This window comes from Oncorhynchus mykiss, chromosome 28 (genome assembly GCF_057628025.1).
Source record: "Oncorhynchus mykiss isolate SJ-2025 chromosome 28, ASM5762802v1, whole genome shotgun sequence".
Taxonomy (NCBI): Eukaryota; Metazoa; Chordata; class Actinopteri; order Salmoniformes; family Salmonidae; genus Oncorhynchus; species Oncorhynchus mykiss.
The window spans coordinates 8,870,984-8,891,094 of record NC_143049.1 but is presented as its reverse complement, the minus strand read 5'-3'; the positions used below and the strand labels follow the sequence as shown (position 1 = coordinate 8,891,094).

Here is a 20,111-nt window from a genome sequence, read left to right as displayed (position 1 = left end):
TCAGATGGTCATATTCAGTCATGCTAGACAAGAGACCTGGTCCAAAAACCAACCCGGTACCACCTGCCCTAGCCCCTACCATCTTCACTAGCCCCCAAGCTTGCTGTGTTAGCAGACCTGAAGGAACTGGATAGATAGCAATATGGCATTGAAGGGCTCCCCTAAACCCCTCTTCATCTAATTACCTTCTGTCCCTGACATTAAGGAGACTACATGGATAAATGATGGTTAGGTGAAGAGATAAACACATATAAAGAATTGGTCTTGTGAAAGCAGATTATGCCTAGCTGATGGAGAAAAGACAATGTGTGTTTTAGTTGGGTTGATTCTGTGTCAGGGCATACAGGTTTGAATATGTGTGTGTGCTCCGCATCTCACTCATATCATGAATTGAAAGGTTGTGTGCGTGTTTGTATGCGTGTAAACAGCTAAAGTCGGGAAAGGTTTGCGCTCCCTCTAGTGGATATATCTACATAAACAAGCCTGGTATCGTATAATCTGTCGGGAAGGAATGGGATGCGTGGGCTAACGAGCAGCAGTCAATTCCGGTGTTTGGGTTTTTCGTCTCTGGTTATTTGGACAAATCACAATTTCGCAGGTGTTAGCGTCTCTCGAATTTCGGAAGAGGAGGGGACATTCAGCCCATAATTTGCAAAGATAGAGAGGGTGGATCTCCTCGTTCCGGTTCCAGTTCCGCATCTCTTGATCCCCTTTCTCAACAAGTATGGACCCAGAACTTAATCGAGCAGCTGACCAATTACACGAGACTTTATTTCTGGGTTAACGAGATTCGCCTCCCTCACGAGCTTCAACATCCACCTGGTTCTCTGCATCTCCTCCGGCCCAGTGTCAAGACAAGACAACACTTATTCTCTCTTTTTTTATGAAGGCAATATGTTTATAGGTTTGAGTGTTATATATTTGACTCTGAATGTTCGATTCTATAAAAACACTTAGGCTACTTCTATACATATTTTCATAGTTCAAAAGGACCTACTTTTGCAACAAAAAAAGAAAGGAGCTGCGGATGATTTGCAGTGGAGAGGTGAGTTGTTCTAATGAGACAGTTTAAATGCTACTCCAGTGAATGTAACCCTAATGATTCTTAAATTCAAGTTCTGAATATTATCCCTTGTTCTTATTGTTCTATAACCTCATCTAGTCCATCGTGACACGTAAGAGCTCACTCTAGCATACGAGTTACAGTAGACAGGCTACCTCAGCACCAGCACCATCTTTTCAGCACCAGTCAGCGGTCCACTGAGATGACAAAAAACGGTTTGGGTGATGAGGGGGATGCGGTTGCTATTGGAGATCTTGACTCCATCACGTCATGATGGGAGGGAGGGGGAGCTCATCCGTGTGTGAGAGAGCGAACAGGAGAGAGAGGGGGGGGGGGGGTATAGAGAGGGAGGGAGGAAGGGCATTGAGGAGGAAGACAGTGAGTATCAATTGACAACCAGCAGTGTCTAAAGGCGCTCGACCGGAGATGGTCCCCCCAAACACGGGCGCAGAATAGTGGTCGTGCAAGGCTTCTGAGGAGGCGAGAGGACAGCCGAGGACGCCGGCGATGCATGCGTTCACTTCCGAAAAATCTAACCTTTCAGAGGATCTCTTCTGTCAAATGGGATTATTATTTCTGTCGGGGGTTAAAGGGAAGCTGCCAGCTGCAAGTCCATGCACATTAATTTATCCGATCAAAAACAAGACGGAGCACTCACTTTCTCCATAAAGGTAAAAATGAAATCGATTAAAAATAGGTTGTTTTGCCATATGCACGAGGGATTCATTTCCTTTATTTATTATTAAACACCGCGCCCTGATCGGTGTAGCTCGGTAGGCAGTTTGGCTGTCGTGTGCTCGGCTGCTGTTTACCGACTCGATTTTAAAACATATGGGTCAATTTGGATAATTTCTCCTTCAAACAATAATGCTATGTTTTGTGTTGTTTTGGGTTACTTTAGACTTTGCATGCAACTGTTGAGCTTGGGTTTTCTGGTTGAGAATAATATAATTTGCAGGTTGTCGACGGCGGTACCAAGCATTCTTGCAACCCAGCTTCTCTCCTGCGCCTCATTGTTCACCGGAGAGGCTTTCTAAGGGACCCCTCGCTGGTTGGCGATATGTCGCCCCTTTGTTCCTCATCAGTTTGTTTTGACACCAGCCGGTGCTTTCGGCACGTCTGTCATCGTACTTATTCTTCATTTATTCTTAATAACCAATCGCGCCTATATTATGCTAGTTTTTTTTGTTTCCTTTATAGGCATATATCGAGCGTCAATTCACCCAATTGCCATAAATCGGGCGATGACATGACACCAGGTGGCGGGGCGGATAGTCTATTTAGATTACTCTACAGACTATTGGGTCGCTTCGCCTATTAGGCACCTGCTTTTCCCATTAGCATTGTTGGAAAAAAAAACATTTTTTTTAACACACGTTAATATGATGTGTTGACCCATTTAAAAAATCCTATAAGGCCAGAAAAATGCGACCACACTTTCAGGAAGCGTCTATGCTTCTGAAATATAATGCTGGCATCGATTTACCTTGACACATTTTCGCAGGCTGTGCTTGCATTGACAAAATAAAAAGCGCACCTTGAATACTTAAACTAGCCACCATGCTTCTCTTGGTGTTTTAATTCCTTGCAGACAATGCAACCACCAGGCCTTCAGGCAGCAGTTTGGATAGATCCTATCATATCAAATCCAAGTTTAGGCTTAATTGCCCCCCCCCCCCCCCCCCCCTTCCTTTCTCTTTAAACAGATGGTCTCTTCATCCCTTGAGGGGCATCATATGTAGGCTGGTGTTCATTCCAACCACTTTCCACGTCTCTAATTGGTTCAAATTCACACCCATGCACCCATTCATATTCTGAATTAGATTAGATTTTTAAACTGATAGATGTTTACTAAATATTTACATCTGGCAAATGAGACACTATGACCAGCTATATTTAGGCGTTTTTTTTCTCCATTTCCCTGTAAAGAGATGAAGATATCAACCGCACAAAGTGAACCTACTCAGACAGTAATACAGAGAAGTGTTTTTACAGTTACACTGAGATTACATGTTACAACTCTGTGTACTGCACTTCTAGTAGGAGCTTTCTCCCATGAACCATCTCTCTCGCAGATTGGTTTTTGTTGACTTTTTTTTATGGGTAGACAGATACAGCTGGTGAAACCGAAACCAATGCCTCTGGGTAGGCCTAGGTCTTAGATTGGTTCTGAAGAACGTGGACCTGGTTCTCAGTAGTCTTCAGTATAAAATGTGAACCAATCCTGTGCAAGAAACCTGAGAAGCAACACGCTACATACCAAACAGATAGGATTGGATTTGCAGTAATCCATTTCCAATTTGAGTTTTCTCTCCATCACTTGCCTTCAATCTCTTTCACGTCATCAGCTCCATCAGACACGCATCAAAATCATGTCAACATTGAAGTGATGAGTGAGCCCTGTGGAAAGTTGGATTTCAGGTCAGAATGCACTTCCTGCTGCTGTGTCTCCCCAGGTCCTGGCCGGGAAGCATTGATTTACAACAGCTGATCACACGCTTCTATTTCTATTTTTCCTCCTCATGTTGTGTCTTTAAATCCTGTGGGCTGCTGCTGGTTAGTCAGAGGCCCATGTTCCTGGTTATCTGCAACCCCAGGACTTGTGCATGTCAGGGGCACCAGCGTGAGGGTGTGTGAGTCAAAAGACTACAATAAGATGTTACTTGTCTGTTGAACAGTTTATCCACAGTACCATCCAGACTCAGAGGAATCTTTTGTTGCATCTTTCAATATTGTAGCCATCATGCTCTTGGCATATTACACTACCATTCAAAAGTTTGGGGTCACTTAGAAATGTCCTTGTTTTTTGAAAGAAAAGCAACAAATTTTGGTCCATTAAAATAACATCAAATTGATCAGAAATACAGTGTAGACATTGTTAATGTTGTAAATGACTATTGTAGCTGGAAACGGCATATTTTTAATGGACTGGCAGCTTCATTAAATAGTACCCGCAAAACACCAGTCTCAATGTCAACAGTGAAGAGGGGACTCCGGGATGCTGGCCTTTCTAGGCAGAGTTCCTCTGTCCAGTGTTTGTGTTCTTTTGCCCATCTTAATCCTTTCTTTTTATTGGCCAGTCTGAGATATGGCTTTTTCTTCATAACTCTGCCTAGAAGGCCACATCCCAGAGTCACCTCTTCACTGTTGATGTTGAGACTTGTGTTTTGCGGATACTATTTAATAAAGCTGCCAGTTGAGGACTTGTGAGGTGTCTGTTTGTCAAACTAGACACTCTAATGTACTTGTCCGTTTGCTCAGTTGTGCACCGGGGCCTCCCACTCCTATTTCTATTCTGGTTAGAGACAGTTTGCGCTGTTCTGTGAAGGGAGTAGTGCACAGCGTTGTACGAGATCTTCCGTTTCTTGGCAATTTCTCGCATGGAATAGCCTTCATTTCTCAGAACAAGAATAGACTGACGAGTTTCAGAAGAAAGGTCTTTGTTACTGGCCATTTTGAGCCTGCAAACGAACCCGCAAATGCTGATTCTCCGGATACTCAACTAGTCTAAAAAAGACAGTTTTATTGCCTCTTTAATCATAACAACAGTTTTTAGCTGTGCTAACATAATTGCAAAATGGTTTTCTAATGATCAATTAGCCTTTTAAAATTATAAACTTGGATTAGCTAACACAACGTGCCATTGGAACACAGGAGTGATGGTTGCTGATAATGGGCCTCTGTACGGCCAATGTAGATATTCCATTAAAAATCTGCCATTTCCAACTACAATAGTCATTTACAACATTAACAATGTCTTATCTGTATTTATGATTAATTTGATGTTATTTTGATGGACAACAAAAATGGCTTTTCTTTCAAAAACAGGGACATTTCTAAGTGACCCCAAACTTTTGAACGGTAGTGTATATCACAAGACCACTGCCATGTGGGTTAACCCAACGGCACTGTAGTCAGTTCTCCTGTACATGGAGCAAATAGTTTGCAGGTTTGTTTCCAGTCAGATCCAGTGACCAGAATCTTAGACCTAGTTTATATGCTCAGGACCTCTGTACTTCATCCAAAAATGGGGTTTATAAGCACACCATAAAATACTTTTTGTTTTTGTTTTTACACAGCTCTACAGGACCTCCTTGGTAGATTAGAAGACAGGAGAGGAGAACAGGGGAGAGAATGAGTAGAGGAGTGTGGGGGTCTGGAGTGTACTGTGGATGAGTGAAAGCTGTGAGATGGGTTGTGACTTGATTGATGCCCTTCACCAGATGAATCAGAGATTGTGATGTGTCAGCACAGATTAATAATGCACACTGCTTCAATATACCTCTCCTTTACCTCTCTATCCCACTTCTCTCTCTTTTATCTACCTTTCTCTCTCTGTTTTTTCCCTCTTTTTTTTCTCCTCTCCACCCTGTCCTTTCATGTTCTTTCATTCGTGTTTTTCTCCTGTCTTCTCTCCTCTCCTGTTATTTCTCTCTCTCTTCTTTCTATCACTTCCACCTCCTCTCTCCTTTTTTTTCTCCTCCCTCCCCCTCTCTTCTTCCTCTCTCCCCTTTCTCCCTCTCCTCCCCTTTCTACTATCTCTCCTCCCTCCCCCTCTTCTCCCTCTCCTCCCCTTTCTCCCTCTCCTCCCCTTTCTACTATCTCTCCTCCCTCCCTCTCTTCTCCCTCTCCTCCCCTTTCTCCCTCTCCTCCCCTTTCTACTATCTCTCCTCTTTCCCTATCCACTGTTACATTAGGATTTTTTTTTCTTAATTTTGCAATATTCTTCCTATCAGATCTTTACTCTAGCTCTGTTGAAGAGGCAATGTATATGTTAATGTGTTGATTTGCAAGCCACTGTGAAACGCTCTAACGTGGAAGTAGCGAAGTGGTCGCACTGAGGTGCTGTTGCTGCTGTGTCACCGACTGACACAAGTTATAAAGGGCAGGGAGATTGAGTGACAAGATGGCTGACGTGATAGAAACTTGCAGGCTGTCTCATCAGACGTGGAATGGAGGCTGTGGTTGGCAAAGAATATTGGAGAACGTTCTAAAGAATGCGGATGAATTTGCCTGTTGTTTTGGGCAAGGAAAGTGTTGGGAAAGAGAATTAAGCTTCTTTGGTTTTTGGGCTGTAGAACAAGGCTATTTCCGTTGTACAAAGAAAAGAAAATCCTCTTTCTGATTGAGAATCCCTTTTTGGCTCAAGAGTAAGGCTAGTAAACTCATTAATGTCTCCTGGATGGCTGCCGAGACCTAGAAGAAAAGAGAAAATTAATCAGTATCCAGACAGTAATGACTTGTTTTGATGAAATCTGTCCATGTTAATGCTTTGACCTCAACTGTATCACTATCAGCTATGGATTATGGCTACTGCTGTCTACACTGGTCTGTCTGTACATGATTATTTCATATCCCTATCTGTGTGGGCTGGGCAGATTTCAAAGGTTATGACTCTATTTGCATAACATCACCTCTCACGACTACAGGTCAGAGGGATGGAGACGATTTGGGTCCTGCAAGAGTGGTGGGGGAGTATATATAATTGTCATTTTTTTGGGCCAGATATTGCGATTATGAATTGATATTTTCAAACACGGGAGAAAACGTGGTAATTCCATCAGGGTAGAGAACATCACTTCTAAAATGAGATCTTAAGAATGAATAAAAAACTGTGCTAACTGAATACAAAACCAAATGAAACAAATCTTTTCCAACATTGATATAGGCTACAATGATATAGGCTACAATAATAGGCTTATTACAACTACATATTAATAAACATATATTTTTTTTACATAACCATCAAAATATAGTATGCTATAAGCACTTATTAATTAGTTAATGAATAACATTGAGTTCCTATTTCCTATTTTACCATTATGAGTTCTTAAATAACCTAAGTTAAATATTTATTCAGGCAGCCATAAGAAACAGATGGAATAGGAAGCTTATGATTGTGTAATTATGTATACACTCACCAACAAGTTTATTAGGTACACCCATCTACTACTGGGTTTGACCCCCCTTTACCTCCAGAACAGCCTGAATTCTCGGGGGCTAGGATTCTACAAGTCGGTAAACGTTCCACGGGGATGTTGGACCATGCTGATGGGATGGCATCATGCAGTTGCTGCAGATTTGACGGTGGTACACCACCGCCACCAGCCTGTACCGTTGACACCAGGCAGGATCGGTCCATGGACTCATGCTTCTTACGCCAAATCTGGCATCAGTAGGATGCAACAGGAACCGGGATTCGTCGGACCAGGCAACGCTTTTCCACTCCTTAATTGTCCAGTGTTGGTGATCGCGTGCCCACTGGAGCCCCTTCTTCTTGATTTTAGCTGTTAGGAGTGGAACCCATTGTGGTTGTCTGCAGTAATAACCCATCCGGGACAAGGACCAACGTTGTTTGAGTTCCCGAGATGCCATTCTTCACAACACTGTTGTACTGCGTCATTATTTTTTCTGTTTGTCGCCCCCCCCCCCCCCCCCTTGTTAGCTTGCACGATTCTTGCCATTCTCCTTCGACCTCTCTCATCAACAAACTGTTTTCGCCCACGGGACTGAGACTGGATTCGATTTTTGTTTGTCGCACCGCTCTTGAGAAACCCTAGACACTGTCGTGCCCAGGAGGGCGGACGTTTCTGAGATACTGGATCCGGCGTGCTTGGCACCGGCGATCATACCACGCTCAAAGTCGCTTAGGTCAAAGTAATTGAATACCTTGATGTCTGCCTGCCTGCTTCATGTATGTGATTCACTGTACGTCGGTGCACTCTATTTTTGTGAACCATTTTAGTCTATCATCAAAAGACAGTATGATAACCATTATTCAGTCTGATGGTAGTTGGTATGCACCAGGCTGGCTGAGATGTCTGGCCGTTGTGAGGACGGGGGTGATTTGTCAGTCTGTTATCTTTGGCAGCTCTTTAATTTGTCACAGACACACACACACACTTGCCCACAAGTGCATACGGGCACGCACACACTGCACACACACAGCCGCAAGGACACACACACATTAACAACAGAGAGCACGGACATGCACGCAACCCACACTTGCGCGGCTGCAACAACACACACTCATGCACACACACACACACACACACACACACACACACACAAACACTCTCTCAGTCTCCCTCCCACTGACAGACAGGACAGAACCATCTTTGCGCAATGTCTGTTTTTCTACGTCATTACTTTGGCTTTCAATTCGATTCACATCTTTTCTGTCCCTCAAGGCAAAACTCATTGTGGCGTCACAAATCTCTCATCTCCATCAGGAACCAATAGAATGAATGGCTCGCTATTAGTAGAATTGCTCAAGATGGGTGCATGACACAGGAGGTTGGTGGCACCTTAATTGGGGAGAACGGGCTCGTGGGCATGGCTGGAGCGAAATGAGTGGAATGGTGTCAAATACATCAAACACATGGTATCTAAATATAATCATACACTTTAGTGCACCTCTAATGAGTATTTACGTTTTTTTTTTGTTTTTTTCCCCTGCAGTTACAATGATGTTAGCCTGGGTGCCAGTCTGCTCCTGCTCTCATGTTTGCCTTGACAATGACAGCAATGGAGTTGGCAAGTGCACAAACAGATCTGGGACCAGGCGACAATGACATCAGGGTGGTTCTTAATTTATGCGAGACCATGTAGCCAGCAGCGCCAGGGATAATTAGATCTCAGAGGAGAGGACAGGGATCATGTGACCAGGCCTAGCCAGGTGTCGCCATGACAGTCTATATCGCCATGACAGTGTGTGTACTCAGGAGGGACGGAGCTGGGTAAACATACAAATGTTATACCAAGGAATTAATACACAGAATATCGATGACAGTGGTTTTACAATTAGAATAATCTAAATCTAGCCTGCATGATCTGGACAGCAGAGGCCAAAAGCACTACTGAATAAAGTTGGCGGGGGGGGGGGGGGGGGGCTGTCTGAACCGACGTCATCGGCACCCGGGGAGCAGTTGTTGATGTTGGGGGTTAACTATGTTGCTCAAGGGCAGAACGGCAGATTTTTCAACATTGGAGGCTCGGGGATTCGAACCAGTGACTTTTCGGTTATTGCAGTGCCTATCTGATAAATAGTCCTCATCTTCCTGAAAAGCTTGATGTGTCTTAATAATGACATGGAAGTGAGTGAAGATGATCAAGGCCGTCTCTGTTGTCAGGGAGCTTCTATTGTTCTTTCTTCCATCTCTTCTCCCCTCCTCCAGAAGCTACTTCACTAATTGGCTGCTGTTGCTCCCGTCAGAAGCATCTCAGGTTTCACTATGTGGCTCGCTTGATGGGTTTTTAATCGTTCATTTGCTCAGGAATGAGGGGAGGCCTGCTTCACAAATGGCACCCTATTCCCTATATAATGCACTACTTCTGACATTGTGACAAGGGCCCATAGAGCTTTGGCCAACAGTAGTGCACTACATAGGCAATAGGGTGCCATTTGGGATGTAGACGAGAGCTCTGAGGAGTATGGCGGCCGCTCAGCTCAGCCTGGACATCTCATTAACTCCCCTGAGAGACACGACAGACAGGCAGAACAGAACAGGACTGACTGAGCCTCTACTGTAAAACTAAAATGGAGGGCGCGGGTGGGAGGGAGGCAGTGGTAGAGAGAGGGACAGAGACAGAGAGAGACAGGGCCCGGCGCCATCTTGGTTATTAAAAACATGGAGGGAGAGAGAGAGAGAGGGTTCGTCACTAGTTACCACAGCCACAAAGTCATAAACCCTGCCTATTTCAACAATTTATTTTCTTAAAATGTGATTTTAAACCTCACCTTAACCCTAACCTTGATCCCACTGCTAACCTTGTGCCTTGCCCTAACCTTAAATTACATTTGAGTTTTCACTAATTTCTACGACATAGCCATTTTCAGTCTGTGGCTGTGGTAACTGGTGGAAACCAGAGAGAGGGAGGGATGTGTGGGGGGGGGGGGGGGGGGTGGATTGACAGATGAATACATCTATTTTCACAAAAATACCAGAATATTGCATAAACATGATATTAATATACACCATTTTCACTAGTCTATCTGATTACTTTTACTCATTGAACCAGTAGGAGTACTGTCAAACAGATCAGCATCCGCATGAACTGCATGTAGCCAGTCCTTATCTAGAATACAGTATGTAGTACATGGACCCAGGTTTCTGGCAGTAGGAATACTGCATAATAAATGATAATCTGCATGAGTTGCATGTAGCTAGATCTGCAGAACATACAGTAGGTACTGTAGCTACTGCACCCAGCTTGTATGGAGGTATCTGGCAGGCTCAGATATGGTAATTGACCCACGAGCTGACAAGGTCTCAGCCATCAGGCTGCTTAATGAGCCAATGAACAGACAGACAGAGTTAGACAGACCAAGGGCCTGTTTTAGTGATAGAGATCGCAGGGATGTGGAGGATGACAGGACTGAAGTGTGTCTCTGGTTGTCGGTAGGGGAGATTTGCCTGTTTCTCTCTGTTAAAGCTGTTTATCCCCCAAGAAAGTGATGTTTAGTCACAGGAATTAGCATAATCTCTCTCTGTCGGTGAGAGTGTGTTTTAGTGTGGGCGTGTGTGTTCGGTTTGTGTGTATGGATACGCCTATGTGTGAATGTGAATGTTGTGATAATGATTATTGTTCATGCACAGCTGTATATGATTAGAAACTTCTCTTTACAATTATGATAACATTTCAGGTCCATTTCTGTTAAGCATGTTGAAAACAGCAATGGTTCCCGAACCTTTTTCCGGTGTGGCCCACCTAAAGCCAATGGGAGTTTTTGGCCACCCACCAAGCCAACAGCAGTGTGTTTATACTGTATGAGCCTCTATATACAGTGGCTTGCGAAAGTATTCACCGCCCTTCAAATTGTTCCTATTTTGTTGGCCTTACAACCTGGAATTAAAATAGACTTTGGGGGGATTTGTATCATTTGATTTACACAACGTGCCTACCACTTTGAAGATGCAAAATATTTTGTTGGGTGTAACAAACAAGAAAACTTGAGCAAGCATAACTATTCACCTCCCCCAAAGCCAATACTTTGTAGAGCCACCTTTTGCAGCAATTACAGCTGCAAGTCTCTTGGGGTATGTCTCTATAAGCTTGGCACATCTAGCCACTGGGATTTTTGCCCATTCTTCAAGGCAAAACTGCTCCAGCTCCCTCAAGTTGGATGGGTTCTGCTGGTGCACAGCAATCTTTAAGTCATACCACAGATTCTCAATTGGATTGAGGTCTGGGCTTTGACTAGGCCATTCCAAGACATTTAAATGTTTCCCCTTAAACCACTCAAGTGTTGCTTTAGCGGTATGCTTAGGGCCATTGTCCTGCAGGAAGGTGAACCGCCGTCCCAAGTTGGATGGTTCAAGTTGGATGGGTTCTCAAATCTCTGGAAGACTGAAACAGGTTCCCCTCAAGAATTTCCCTGTATTTAGCACAATCCATCATTCCTTCAATTCTGACCAGTTTCCCAGGCCCTGTCTATGAAAAACATCCCCACAGCATGATGCTGCCACCACCATGCTTCACTGTGGGGATGAAGAGTGGTGTTGGGTTTGCGCCAGACATGGCGTTTTCCTTGATGGCTAAAAAGCTACATTTTTGTCTCATCTGACCAGAGTACCTTCTTCCAAATGTTTGGGGAGTCCCCCACATGCCTTTTGGTTAACACGAAACGTGTTTGCTTATTTTCTTCTTTAAACAATGGCTTTTTTTCTGTCCACTCTTCCATAATGCCCAGCTCTGTGGAGTGTACAGCTTAGTGGTCCTATGGACAGATACTCCAACCTCCGCTGTGGAGCTTTGCAGCTCCTTCAGGGTTATCTTTGGTCTCTTTGTTGCCTCTCTGATTAATGCCCTCTTTGGCTGGTCTGTGAGTTTTGGTGGGCGGCCCTCTGTTGGCAGGTTTGTTGTGGTGCCATATTTTTTAATAATGGATTTAATGGTGCTCCGTGGGATGTTCAAAGTTTTGGATATTTTTTTATAACCCAACCCTGATCTGTACTTCTCCACAACTTTTTCCCTTGACCTGTTTGGAGAGCTCCTTGGTCTTCATGGTACCACTTGCTTGATGGTGCCCCTTGCTTAGTGGTGTTGCAGACTCTGGGGCCTTTCAGAACAGGTGTATATATACTGAGATCATGTGACAGATGATGTGACACTTAGATTGCACACAGGTTGACATTATTTAACGATTGATATGACTTCTGTAGGTAATTTGGTTGCACCAGATCTTATTTAGGGGCTTCGTAGCAAAGGGAATACATATGCACGCACCACTTCTCCGTTTTCTATTTATTTGAAAGAATTTTTTCATTTCACTTCACCAATTTGGACTATTTTGTGTAAGTCCATTACATTAAATCCAAATAAAAAATACTTTTAAATGACAGGTTGTAATGCAACAAAATAGGAAAAACGCCAAGTGGGATGAATACAATGCAAGGCACTGTAGATATATATATTTTTTTTTTTACCAAGGACTGACTAACCCCGTTGTGAGCCTTGACCTAAAAGGCACCAGCAGCTAACCTCTATCTGGGATCATTTTGAGTGCAATAACTTATCTCATTCATCCTAAAATCTGTACTCCTAACAGCATATCATCTTCCCTCTTCACTGTGATGTTAACAGGTTAAAAGGGGATAATCTGGGATTGACCAAAGCTAGGTTACCATGGTAACAGACATCACAAGGTCACCATCATATTCTGGACCAATCCGTTTGATTGGAAAGTCATATTTATCCAATCCGCATTATATGCTACAGTCTACCATCAGGCCACCACTTCAATTGAACAGTCATATTGTGGTTTTTGCCTATTCTGCATATAAGGCCTGGTTGCGTGTGAATAAATTGTTTCCCTTCCGCTCTTGTAATCCGGCCTATATGTACTTTAATACCATTTGGTGCTAAGTTTTCCTGCCAGTCCATCTGTTAGCTTCATTCTGAGGGCACACACGGTCAATGAGCAGATGTCACTTGTTCTTCTGTGTCCCCTTTTAGCTGAGAAGGCTTACAGTACAGTACAGTACAGTACAGTACAGTACAGTAAAGTACAGTACAGTACAGTACAGTAAAGTACAGTACAGTACAGTACAGTACAGTACAGTACAGTACAGTACACCACTCCTTTGGAGGTATTATGACCAGTGACCACATCGCTGCCCTAAGCACTTGACTCCACCACCTATGCAAATCAGGTTAAACCCTTTGGTGGGTTTGTGTGGGATGTTTGGGTCTGATATGGATAAGGTCCCTGGTTTGAGTCCCTCTTTCACGGGGCAATAAGAGGAGGCTTGTACAGGTACTATGAGTATAGCTTGAGAATGCAGCCAAGAGAGTACAGTTTATACCGTTTTTGACAACACGGCTACAGCCACTGCTGAGCTCAGCCTCAGGCAGGGAGGTCTAAAGGCTCCTGTTATGGTTACTTAAGTGGTTGACAGGAAATCGAATTCTGAAATTGGTTGAAGAAAAACGAGGCGTATAGCATACACGCCTGCACGCACACATGCACACACACATGCACGCACACAAAGTTACTCAGGAAGCATAACACACAGTCGTTCTAAGCCCTACAATGCCTATTCCGCCTCACCAAACCCCAGGGAGGGACGATCACTAAATGCAGCATCCACCACAAGCCAAGCTTACGTTCCCTACGGTTGTGGGGGAACTTGTTTTTTTCCCCATATTCATTCTCGGAAGTATGATTTGAGGATCACTCATCCTGGCTCGTAGCTTAACATGAGTAAATGGGGTAATCTCTTGACGGCTTCTGGTTCCGAATGTTTGAGGTTGATAACGTTCCTCGTTCCCAAACATTCCTTCCTGTAGGAACTGGTATTAGTTCGTCTAACGAATATGTTATTGCCAGTGGGAATAGCTAATACTTCGGATTTCTAAATACTGCTATATAACTCAGTGGGAAAAAAACCTTAATATAGACGCTTTGTTCAGGCACCCTGGTCTGTAGCTTCATTGATATGCAGCAAAGTGAACAGTGCTGGTACTAGGAGACTGGCGGTTATGTCATTTTGTCAGAAAGGGCTTGGATGACTTGTGAAGTGGGGATCACAGGAACATAAAGACAGCAGCTCTCCTGCTGAAAACGTAACCGAGCCTGATGCAGCAGCACCCGGGCCTGCCGTAAGTCGTGCCTCATCCTGCGCCACTCTCATCCCTGGCTCCTTCTCTCTCTGTGTGTTTGTGTGTTTGTGTGTTAGGGAGAGAGAAAGTGAATGTTGTGCTTTTGCGTGTGTGTGTGGTGTGGGTGTGTGTGCGTGCCTGCCTGCCTGCTTGCGGGCATGGGTGTGTTAGTGTGTGTGTATGTGTGTTTGTATGTGTATGTATCCTTACGTGCCTGTGTGTGTGTGTGTGTGTGTGTGTGTGTGTGTGTGTGTGTGTGTGTGTGTGTGTGTGTGTGTGTGTGTGTGTGTGTGTGTGTGTGTGTGTGTGTGTGTGTGTGTGTGTGTGTGTGTGTGTGCGTGCATGCATGAATGGCTGTCTCTTTGCCAACAGGGTCTTGGGTCATGTAGATCGTGCTGCTCCAACAGCCTGCTCCACCACCACAGGAGATTCTATAACCCACAAATACACATTTCCTGTGCTAAAAATGATTTGTATTGTATGGAACTATACATGTGTGTATATTAATAGTTTCACAATATGTGTACTGTATACATACTAAAATATGAAATCTCTAATGAAAGCGAAGCACCTTCCAACAGTGTGTGTGTGTGCATGCGTACTACTGTATGTGTGTGGTTTTGTGTATCCTTATATTCTGTCACTAAACTCAGAAATCTGTTCAACTGTATTGGTCTAAAGAGACTATCCTGTAGCTATTAACTGCTTTAGCTAGCTGTCTCCCAGCTACTGATGGGCTGTAAACCTGCCCAAGGAAACAGATCCTGCCTGTGATCTCAGATCTCACTGGCTGCTTTGTTGTCATGGAGACAGGGCCCGTAGAGGCTGCCTCAGCCCGACTGTGGTGAAAAGCATGCTGGGTAAGAGGGAGGGGGAGGTGATAAAAACAAAACATGTTATCTCACCCACAGTGGAACGGGAAAGGGTTGTTTTCCTCAGTTCAATGTGTTGATGCTTAGAATCATAATAGAGTAATTTCCCTTGATTTGCTCTTTAGATTCCCCACGAGGTATACTCCATGTCTGGCAAACTGAAGATAACTTAACCTTAACCGGGGTGGGTCTCACACAAAGGCTGCATGTGTCTGTCTGTCTGTCTGTGTGTGTGTGTGTGTGTGTGTGTGTGTGTGTGTGTGTGTGTGTGTGTGTGTGTGTGTGTGTGTGTGTGTGTGTGTGTGTGCGTGCGTGCGTGCGTGTGGGGGAGGTGGTGTCTCTGTGTGTGCATGTGTTCGTGTGTGCGTGCATGCATGCGTGAATGTGTCTGTCTGACTGTCTGTCTGAGGATGCTTTACTGTGTGTCGTTGTGAAGTCACACATACCCGCAGGTCATGTTGACTCATTCCCTCCTTCCTGTGTTGTTGCAGGTCCGCTGGATGGTCACACTGAGGATTCCACAGAGCAGGCCATGATGCCTCAGCCTCAGTCAGGGCTGTAGAAAACACACAGAGGTAAGGACTCACACACATACAGTCATGGCAAAAGTTTTGAGAATGACACAAATATTAATTTTCACAAAGTCTGCTGCCTCAGTTTGCATGATGGCAATTTGCATATACTCCAGAATGTTATGAAGAGTGATCAGATGAATTGCAATTAATTGCAAAGTCTAAATCCCCAAAAAAACATTTCCACTGGATTTCAGCCCTGCCACAAAAGGACCAGCTGTCATCATGTCAGGGATTCTCTCGTTAACACAGGTGTGAGTGTTGACGAGGACAAGGTTGGAGATCACTCTGTCATGCTGATTCAGTTCGAATAACAGATTGGAAGCTTCAAAAGGAGGGTGGTGCTCGGAATCATTGTTCTTCCTCTGTCAATCATGGCTACCTGCAAGGTAACACGTGCCGTCATCATTGCTTTGCACAAAAAGGGCTTCACAGGCAAGGATATTGCTGCCAGTAAGATTGCACCTAAATCAACCATTTATCAGATCATCAAGAACTTCAAGGAGAGCGGTTCAATTGCTGTGAAGAAGGCTTCAGGGCGCCCAAGAAAGTCCAGCACCGTCTCCTAAAGTTGTTTCAGCTGTGGGATCAGGGCACCACCAGTACAGAGCTTGCTCAGGAATGGCAGCAGGCAGGTGTGAGTGCATCTGCACGCACAGTGAGGCGAAGACTTTTGGAGGATGTCCTGGTGTCAAGAAGGGCAGCAAAGAAGCCACTTCTCTCTGGGAAAAACATTAGGGACAGACTGATATTCTGCAAAAGGTACAGGGATTGGACTACTGAGGACTGGGGTAAAGTCATTTTCTCTGATGAATCCCCTTTCTGCTTGTTAGGGGCATCCGGAAAAAAACTTGTCCGGAGAAGACAAGGTGAGTGCTACCATCAGTCCTGTGTCATGCCAACAGTAAAGCATCCTGAGACCATTCATGTGTGGGGTTGATTCTCAACCAAGGCAGTGGGCTCACTCACAATTTTGCCTAAGAACACAGCCATGAATAAAGAATGATGCCAACACATCCTCCGAGAGCAACTTCTCCCAACCATCCAGGAACAGTTTGGTGACGAACAATGCCTTTCCAGCATGATGGAGCACCTTGCCATGAGGCAAAAGTGATAACTAAGTGGCTCGGGGAACAAAACATTGATATTTTGGGTCCATGGCCAGGAAACTCCCGAGACCTTAATCCCATTGAGAACTTTTTTATTTATTTATTTCACCTTTATTTAACCAGGTAGGCTAGTTGAGAACAAGTTCTCATTTACAACTGTGACCTGGCCAAGATAAAGCATAGCAATTCGACACATACAACAACACAGAGTTACACAGGGAATAAACAAAACATACAGTCAATAATACAGTAGAAAAAAGAAAACAAAAAGTCTATATACAGTGAGTGCAAATGAGGTAAGATAAGGGAGTTAAGGCAATAAATAGGCCATGGTGCTGAAGTAATTGCAATATGGCAATTAAACACTGGAATGGTAGATGTGCAGAAGATTAATGTGCAAGTAGAGATACTGGGGTGCAAAGGGGCAAGATAAATAAATAAATACAGTATGGGGATGAGGTAGATAGATGGGCTGTTTACAGATGGGCTATGTACAGGTGCAGTGATCTGTGAGCTGCTCTGACAGCTGGTGCTTAAAGCTAGTGAGGGATATATGAGTCTCCAGCGTCAGTGAATTTTGCAGTTCGTTCCAGTCATTGGCAGCAGAGAACTGGAAGGAGAGGCGACCAAAGGAGGAATTGGCTTTGGGGGTGACCAGTGAGATATACCTGCTGGAGCGCGTGCTATGAGTGGGTGCTGCTATGGTGACCAGTGAGCTGAGATAAGGCGGGGCTTTACCTAGCAGAGACTTGTAGATAACCTGTAGCCAGTGGATTTGGCGACGAGTATGAAGCGAGGGCCAACCAATGAGAGCGTACAGGTCGCTGTGGTGGGTAGTATATGGGGCTTTGGTGACAAAACGGATGGCACTGTGATAGACTGCATCCAATTTGTTGAGTAGAGTGTTGGAGGCCATTTTATAGATGACATCGCCAAAGTCGAGGATCGGTAAGATGGTCAGTTTTACGAGGGTATGTTTGGCAGCATGAGTGAAGGATGCTTTGTAGCGATATAGGAAGCCGATTCTAGATTTAATTTTGGATTGGAGATGCTTAATGTGAGTCTGGAAGGAGAGTTTACAGTCTAACCAGATACCTAGGTATTTGTAGTTGTCCACGTATTCTAAGTCAGAGCCGTCCAGAGTAGTGATGCTGGACGGGCGAGCAGGTGCGGGCAGTGATCGATTGAATAGCATGCATTTAGTTGTACTTGCGTTAAAGAGCAGTTGGAGGCCACAGAAGAAGAGTTGTATGGCATCGAAGTTCGTCTGGAGGTTCGTTAATACAGGTTATTTAACACTTGTGGTCAATCCTCAAGAGGCAGGTGGACAAATAAAAACCCACAAATTCTGACAAACTTCAAGCATTGATTATACAAGAATGGGCTGCCATCAGTCAGGATGTGGCCCAGAAGTTAATTGACAGCATGCCAGGGCAGATTGCAGAGGTCTTGAAAAAGAAGGGTCAACACTGCAAGCATTTACTCTTTGCATCAACTTCATGTAATTGTCAATAAAAGCCTTTGACACTTATGAAATGCTTGTAATTATACTTCAGTATTCCATAGTAACATCTGACAAAAATATCTGAAGACACTGAGGCAGCAGACTTTGTGAAAATGTATATTTGTGTCATTCTCAAAACGTTTGGCCACGACTGTACACATGCAGACACGCATGTGCACAAACACTAATGATGGGGGGAAAAAATCGCTACAATTACATATCGGGATATTATTTTTGACGATATATCATATCGTATTGACAATTTCGCAATATAATTCATGCAATAATTAATGCAATATAACTCTTTCATTGCTTGTTCTCCTGTTTATTTTCAAATTGGGAGGCCATTTCTTTTCAAAGTTTTTTTTCCCGTGACTGATCAAAACTTGTTTTCTCACGGCTTTGTCTCGTCCCTCTGCAGTAGACATACTGTATATACTGAACAGAAATATGAACACAGCATGCAATAATTTAAGCGATTTTACTGAGTTACAGTTCATATAAAGAAATAAGTACATTTTAATTAATTAATTAGGCCCTAATCTATGGATTTCACATGACTGGGCAGGGGCCCACCCACTTGGGAGCCAGGCCCACCCACTGTCCAGGCCCAGCCAATCAAAATGAGTTTTCCCTCACCAAAGGGCTTTATTACAGACAGAAATAGTCCTCAGTTTCTGGGTGACTGGTGACTGGTCTCAGACGATCCTGCAGGTGAAGAAGCCGGATGTGGAGGTGCAGTGGTTGTGAGGCCGGTTGGACACACTGCCAAAACGACGTTGGAGGTTAAATTCCTTGACTTTTTTCACCTTTTATTATGTTACAGCCTTATTCTAAAATTGATTAACTATTTGTTCCCTCATCAATCTACACACAATACCCCTTAATGAAAAAGCAAAAACAGGTTTTTAGAATATTTTGCTAATTTATGTTAAAAAAAACTGAAATATTACATTTACATAAGTATTCAGACCCTTTACTCAGTACTTTGTTGAAGCACCTTTGGTAGCCTCAAGTCTTCTTGGGTATGACGCTACAAGCTTGGCACACCTGTATTTGGGCAGTTTCTCCCATTCTTCTCTGCAGATCCTCTCAAGCTCTGTCAGGTTGAATGGGGAGCATTGCTGCACAGCTATTTTCATGAGTCTCCAGACATGTTCGATCGGATTCATTTCCGGACTCTGGCTGGGCCACTCAAGGACATTCAGAGACTTGTCCCGAAGCCACTTCTGCATTGTCTTGGCTGTGTGCTTAGGGTCGTTGTCCTGTTGGAAGGTGAACATTTGTCCCAGTCTGAGGTCCTGAGAGCTCTGGAGCAAGGATTCATCAAGGATCTCTCTGTACTTTGCTCCATTCATCTTTGCCTCGATCCTGACTAGTCTCCCAGTCCCTAACTCTGAAAACCATCCCCACAGCATGATTCTGCCACCACCATGCTTCACCGTAGGGATGGTGCTCCAGATGGGACTTTTGGCATTCACGCCAAAGAGTTCAATCTTGAATTCATCAGACCAGAGAATCTTGTTTCTCATGGTCTGAGAGTCTTTAGGTGCCTTTTGGCAAACTCGAAGCGGGCTGTCATGTGCCTTTTACTCAGGAGTGGCTTCCATCTGGCCACTCTACCATAAACGCCTGATTGGTGTAGTGCTGCAGTGATGGTTGTCCCATCTCCACAGAGGAACTATAGAGCTCTGTCACAGTGACCATCTGGTGCTTGGTCACCTCCCTGACCAAGACCGTTCTGTCCCGATTGCTCAGTTTGGCCGGGCTGCAAGCTCTAGGAAGAGTCTTGGTGGTTCCAAGCTTCTTCCATTTAAGAAATATAGAGGCCACTGTGTTCTTGGGGACCTTCAATGCTGCAGACATGCTTTGGTATCCTTCCTCAGA

General features: G+C 44.2%; 1 protein-coding gene across 1 annotated transcript in view; it reads left to right on the top strand.

Moving 5' to 3' along the window:
• Positions 1-1,207: 1,207 nt before the first annotated feature.
• The window catches only part of LOC110508438 (receptor-type tyrosine-protein phosphatase S), a 102,494-nt gene continuing 83,590 nt past the window's right edge, over positions 1,208-20,111 (top strand). Inside the window, exons 1-2 of the mRNA XM_090225701.1 lie at positions 1,208-1,734; positions 15,531-15,614. The gene's annotated coding sequence lies outside the window, so the exon portion shown is untranslated. The remainder of the gene's footprint in view (positions 1,735-15,530; positions 15,615-20,111) is intronic.